The sequence below is a fragment of the Monopterus albus genome, unplaced genomic scaffold (assembly GCF_001952655.1).
Source record: "Monopterus albus unplaced genomic scaffold, M_albus_1.0 scaffold183.1, whole genome shotgun sequence".
Classification (NCBI taxonomy): domain Eukaryota; kingdom Metazoa; phylum Chordata; class Actinopteri; order Synbranchiformes; family Synbranchidae; genus Monopterus; species Monopterus albus.
Window position 1 is genome coordinate 759,902 of NW_018128063.1, and position 6,396 is coordinate 766,297.

Here is a 6,396-nt window from a genome sequence, read left to right on the forward strand (position 1 = left end):
AGACCACAGATGTCTCTCACAAAGAGCAGGTATCCTTTGTAGTTCGCTATGTAAGTGACATGGAAATAAAGGAGTGTTTTCTACAGGTCTGCACTCTTGAGTCCACAACAGGAAAAGAGTTGGAGAATGTTGTCATCTCTCTCCTTCAAGACAATAGACTTGACTTGAAGAACATCAGGGGCCAGGGATATGATGGAGCTGAGAACATGAGTGGAATGTACAAAAGTCTACAGTCCCGGATACGTGCACACAATGAAAAGGCTCTTTATGTTCATTGCCAGGCACACTGCTTGAATCTGGTACTAGTTGAGAGTGCCAAGTCCAGTGTTCACTTTGTGACATTTTTCTCCTTGGTGGAGAAACTGTATGTTTTCTGCACCAGCTCCACAAAGAGGCATACAGCATTTTTAAAATGCCAGCAGTCCTTGTATCCTGGTCAGCGTGTTGTTGAGTTGCAGAAGTTGTCTGACACTCGGTGGGCCTGCAGAGAAAGATCCCTGAAAGCCCTCAATAAAGTTCTGAAAGCTTTAATCAAGCTTCTGACAGACATCAGTGAGTCAGACCCACCTGACACAGCTGCTGGTGATGCAAAGATGTACCTGAGGGCTATCGACTTTGAATTCCTTCTTTGCTTAGAAATCACCACCACAGTCTTCCAGGTAACTGTCAGAAGAACATGCATTAATGATTATTATTATTTTCATTATTATTATTGAGTATATCTTTTTATTACCATTCTTTTATAAAGTATTTTAAACTGTGGTAATGAAGTAGCCATTTTTATTTCATCAGGAAAACTATTCCACAACTGAACACCTTTATTTGATGGGCAGTTACTACTTAATTTAGTTCTACAATATGGTTTGTTAAACATATATGTCCCTCTAAGTTCATAATTACTTTCCCTTACGTTGAACATAGCTTGCAAAGACTGAGGGAGAGTTTGTTGTTTTGCCTTATAAAAAAGTTTAGCAGTACACAAGTCTACCAAGTCATAAAATTTTAATGTTTTCAACTGAATAAACAAAAGATTTGTTGGGGTATTATATGGAGACTGTGTAATTAATCTGATGACCTTTTTTTGTAATAAAAAAACTGGAGTAGAACATAGAGAGATATTGTTTATACATGTATGTGCATCCATGTGCATTTCATTGGGGGCTCTGCCTTCCTCGTCACCATGTGAATCACTGAGGACTTTGTTTAAGGTTAGGTGTTAGGAATTAGCGTTAGGCAAGTATTGGTTATGGTTAAGGTTAGAGTAAGTCTCCAGGAAATGAATGTAAGTCAATGTAAAGTCCCCATGAGAAATGAAAATAAACTTGTGCGTGTGTAGATACTACACTGTGGAGGTTAGCCCAGGCTTCAGTGGTACTGGAGACCTATTTTAATTCTTAACTAGATGCCCATGATTTATTAATCTGCATTTGAAATAACAATTACCATGTCAGAAGACATCAGGCCAAAGCCTTAATTGCAATGGAAACACACTTGATATAGAATTTGCACCAACCAAAGCACAAGCACGGCATCCCCTACAGACCGGAGAAGACGCCTCTCTTTCTGCATCCGTGACTGTGCATTATACAGCATGTATGAAATCTGAGCATGAATATAAATGCTGTTTCTGCATGAACTTGTTTGAACATAACTTTATCCTGTATATGTCCTAGGTTTGTATACTTTATGTTATTTGTTGTCATATGTGTAGTCTCATCCTAACCTTCATTCCCCTTCTTCAGTTCCCTGTGTTCTTTGAAAGAGTTTTTGGTTAGATGCCTGAAATAAGCATGACTCAAATGATGCAGGAGGACACACATACAGTAGGGATGCATTCCTAAATGGTGCTGTAAAGTATCATAGTGTCTTTCTTGAAAATCCTGATGCCTTATACTCATGGATGGATTATGAGACAATGGGCCTCAGACATGTAAATGGCTCCTACTTCTCCTATACTTACAGGAGCAAAACTCATAGATTGAGCAACCATGTGATTTATAGTCAGTATGTGCCATTGTGTGGTTGTTTTGTTTCCCTTTTATTGTTGTTTTGCATCAGTTTTATTTTATTTTTTGTGATTTTGCATTTTTTTCTAATTGTGTGGCTTTTTTTTTTTGTTCTTTTCAAGTTCAGTAATCCATCCATGCTTACACTTTAATGTGTGTTGAAATGTAGGAGATGACATGCAACACGTATCACATCCTGAAAAACAAAAATCTTCTCCTACTCAGTGTAACACTGTTAGATTGAGGAAATACCTAATTTGGGCAATTTAGTTAGGATTCATCTGTACAAGGATTACTCACTATCACTTAGTGGCCCTTAAATAACTATTTCCTTGTACATCCTTAGTGCATGGCTGCTAATGGCATCTATAATGAGCCTGACCTGTAGGCCTTGTATAATTTAAAGAGCCTGTTAAGTGATTCAGTGATTTTAAAGGTAATCTTTAAAAGCCACGTAAAGCTCGGAGAAGGTTGGTGGGAGGTGTGTGAGAGCAGGGAGTTAGAGACGCAGAGCTTTTAAAGAGTTGGAGAAGAGCAGCTGCACTGAGACTTTTCAATGAGTTGCTCATGATCTATCACAGTTTTGTATTATCCATACAGTACTCTCTCAAAGAGGGCGCAGTGGTATGTCTCCACTTTCAAAATATGGGTGTGTGTGTAAGCCTCTGTTTGCTTTTCTGTCACTTGCTCACATACTTCAACACACACATATATACTCAGAAACACTCAAATACCCCCTTTTCTCATAACTCTTTTTTCTGTCTGTCTATGCTTCTGAAGGAATTCTCCATCCATCTAATTCCCCTCCTGGTTCTTTCATATTGAGGCTGGGCCCCACTCGTATTCCATGTCAAAGGGTTTCTCTTTTATTGAACATCAAATCCTCTGTGTCTTGCCTGGCACTTTCTTCTCCCTGCTTGGCACCATGCATATTCAGCAGCCAGCAGCCGTGCTATAAGGCTGGCTAGTCCTCCAAAATCCACGACTATGGGCATTAGCGTTGCAATAACACTACATGAATAGCCGACATGCTCTATATTTAGGTGTTAAGTCAAATGTGCTGTAGCCAGGAACAAAGCTGCTGGATGGAAGAACATGGAGGAAAGCAGACATTCTCTTCTGGTGCTATCCTTTTTATTTTTTTCTTTCTCTCTGTCTGCTTCACAGGTCTTCTTTCTTGGCTCTGGAGGCGGCACTTGGTGTTCACAAGTTCCAGCAAAGCTTGGGATGTTTTGCAGTAAGGAACCACCCACCCCACTGTGACACTTTGCATACTGACTTGAGCACTACTGCTGACTTGAATGGAAAAACGAAAAATTGCTGGATTTTGGTCTCATAGTGTCAGAAATAAAAACACCAGTGGAGACAGTATAAAAACAAGTCAATTGATTCTCTGCAGCTTAGTTATTTTTTCATTTAGTTTATCCAAATTATTTATGGTGTTACTCATATGCACTAAGAGACATCATATGGTGTTTGTATTCTCATTATTAGAAAATAGAGCAAATACTCACTCCTTATAAATTAAGATCTTGATCTTTCAAAGACTTGTGTTAGCAGATAGTTTGAGACACTCCTACTGTTTATTTGTATTTATTTATTTTAATATCATTAATTTGCAGTGTTTCTAACAAACACAAAAACAAAGCAATAGGACTGCCAGAGTCCATGAATATGAGCTGTTTTTATTTATTGTATATTACAGATGTCCTGTAATATCTCATCACAAAGGTTTTTACATTTGGAAACACTGACATTTTGCTTTGTTTATTTATTTACACATATGTGAAAACCTCTGGACATGCAAGAAAAACAAATAAAACAAAACCCAAAGTCAAACAAAAACAAACACAATCAAAAAAACGTATCCCTCCTGTCCTAGAATGTATATATAGTGCCAAATGATAGTATCTGTAAGTAAACGTAGGTATATCTGACCTGCCTAGTTAACACATACAGTCAAACCTTTGTTTTATAACATGCTACAACTGTTCACTATTTAACATCCATTATAATGTGCATGTTTTCCAATATCTCTCTTTTTCTCGGTGTGAGTGTCTTTTCCTTTCCCAAGTATTTTACAATCTCTTTGCTTATTTTACATTTGTCTTAGCAAAATATTGTTGCAGTCTTTTCCCACTGTTTTCTGGCCTCCATTCAGGTCTCATTTCATCTGATGTAAAATGCAGAAGAGGACAGAAACAGATGGAATGGGAGACAGAGAGGAGCTTCCGGCAAACTGGACCTGAAAGGGAACAAGGGGAATCCAGCAATCAGTAGAGGATGGAAAGAAAGGATGGACTGAGTGGCAGGGCCTAGACAGTACACATGCATGGAAAATTAACAGAAGAGTGGGAGGGAGAGATTAGGCAAATGTGGAGGGAGAAAAGGAATGGATGGATGAGGGAGGGAAAGAATGGAGGATGAAACTGATGGAGAAACAAAATAGTAAAACAGAAGGAGGCAAGGAGGGAGAGAAGGAGGGAATTATAATAGGTAGGAATCAAGGGGATGAAGAAAAGAAAAGTCAGCAAGGCAGAATAGTTCAGTGAATGGAGACACTACTTCAGGACAAAATGAGAGGAAGGAAGAAATAGAGTAGGAAGGAAAGTGCAAAATGAATTTGAGAAAGGTGGAAAGGAGAGAGAGAAGAACTCCGATATACGAATAGAATGAGGGAAAAATTAAAAAGAAAGGAAATAAAAATAGCAAAGTAGAACTGGGAACAAACAAAGAAATCGGAAAACGTGAGAAAGAAATAAAAGGGAACAAAGAGCAAATCAGAAAAAGAAAGCAAGTTTAAAGAGAAAAAATAAAACAGTAGAAGAGGTGGATTTAAAAATGATAAAGTGGTAGATAAGAATGGAAGAAGATGAATATTATAGAATAGAAAAAAATAGTAAAAAGAGAATCAGTGAATGGGCACAGAAGGATGATGAGGAAAGATAAATGGGTGTAAGCATAAATGGAGGGAAGGAGGAAACTATGGCAGATAAGGAAGGAAAAAGGAAGGGGGGTGTACAGCAACCTGGCATGCCTTTTTATTTCTAGTGAGTAAATAATGCATCCAGCACAGTCTATAATTTATGTAAGTGGACATAGAATCAGTTCGGATTAACGTGCATGGGGTTCCTGTGTGTGTGTGAGGCACATGGAAAAAAGACAAGAAGTTACTGATTTTTTTCCTAGTGTAGCTCTTCCTTCCTTTGTCTGTTTTTGTTCCAGCTTTTACTCATTAAAGGAACAATCCCCAGCATTTTCACAATTAAAAGACATATTTTGTTTTTCTTTTAAATCTACAGGTAGATTAAAACTCAAGGCTTTCTCCCTTACAGTAGCAAGGCTCTGTACCTCTAAAAATAGTTACTAGTTAACAGTATAGCGAGACATGAATTATCATGATTTTGCATTATCACTGACAGATGTAGTGTCACATAACTGTAAAATAGACATTGATTAAACGTTGCATTGTTGTACATGTTACATTCTTCATTTTATTGTCAGGAATGCAGGCACTATGCGTGATTTGACTGGTGTATCTTGCAGTCAGCCGGCATATCAGTCTTGTGATCATAATGACCTATCATGTTTATCAGTTACTCAATGAAACTGAGCTCAGCTAGGCACCAGTAAAACTTGCTAGTTAATTTCACAGCCACTTGACACTGGGTGGAAGAATAATGATCAGGAAGCCTGAATCTGTTTCTGTTCTGGGTGTGCTATCTGACTGGGAATAGAATACACTGATTGGTCATATAATTGGTTTACCATTTTGCTCTTGGGCATATCTTTTGTCTCTTAAGTGACAAATGCAGATAGTAAAAATTAGATATCAAATAGATTAACATGAAAACACAGTGCATACCTGGATGATTAGACTGTTGGCTCACCATGGTCAGCTCAGATCTAGCAAACTATAAATGATCAAGCTAGCTAACTTGTTTGAAGAGTGTACTATTTCAAATTATACTGTTTAGCTTAGCTAGTTTAGCACTGTAAAACCACTGTGTTACATACAGTTACATTTTAGTAGCACTTCAGCAAGTCAGACCACTAATGTCACTGTTCCACTGCCGCTGGGAACCAAGCCATACTCAAACCAGCTGGCTGCCCACAGTACACGTTTCCATTGCACAGTGTGAGCGCTGCTGTTGCAGAGCACGTCATGGTGCCATCTTCAATGTAACCAGAACAGACATCAACAGTAGATGTGCCATAGAGCAAGCATGGATATTGCTGACTTTTTCCCTCTACAAATCAGAATGCAGTGACATAGAAGACCAGGTGAGGGGCAGAGTAGTGCACACTGGGACCTGTTTATGAGCAGGGGCAGACGTCCTGCTTTTCAGCCCAGTTTCAGCCTTAGTATGGTCCATTTCTGGGACAATCT

The 6,396-nt window shown here is 38.5% G+C and overlaps 1 long non-coding RNA gene across 1 annotated transcript in view; it reads left to right on the forward strand.

The window, feature by feature from the left end:
• Positions 1-4,744, forward strand: part of LOC109969840 (uncharacterized) — a 10,471-nt gene extending 5,727 nt beyond the window's left edge. Inside the window, exons 2-3 of the long non-coding RNA XR_002276318.1 lie at positions 3,174-3,243; positions 4,168-4,744. This is a non-coding gene — a long non-coding RNA (uncharacterized LOC109969840). The remainder of the gene's footprint in view (positions 1-3,173; positions 3,244-4,167) is intronic.
• The last annotated feature ends 1,652 nt before the right edge of the window (positions 4,745-6,396 follow it).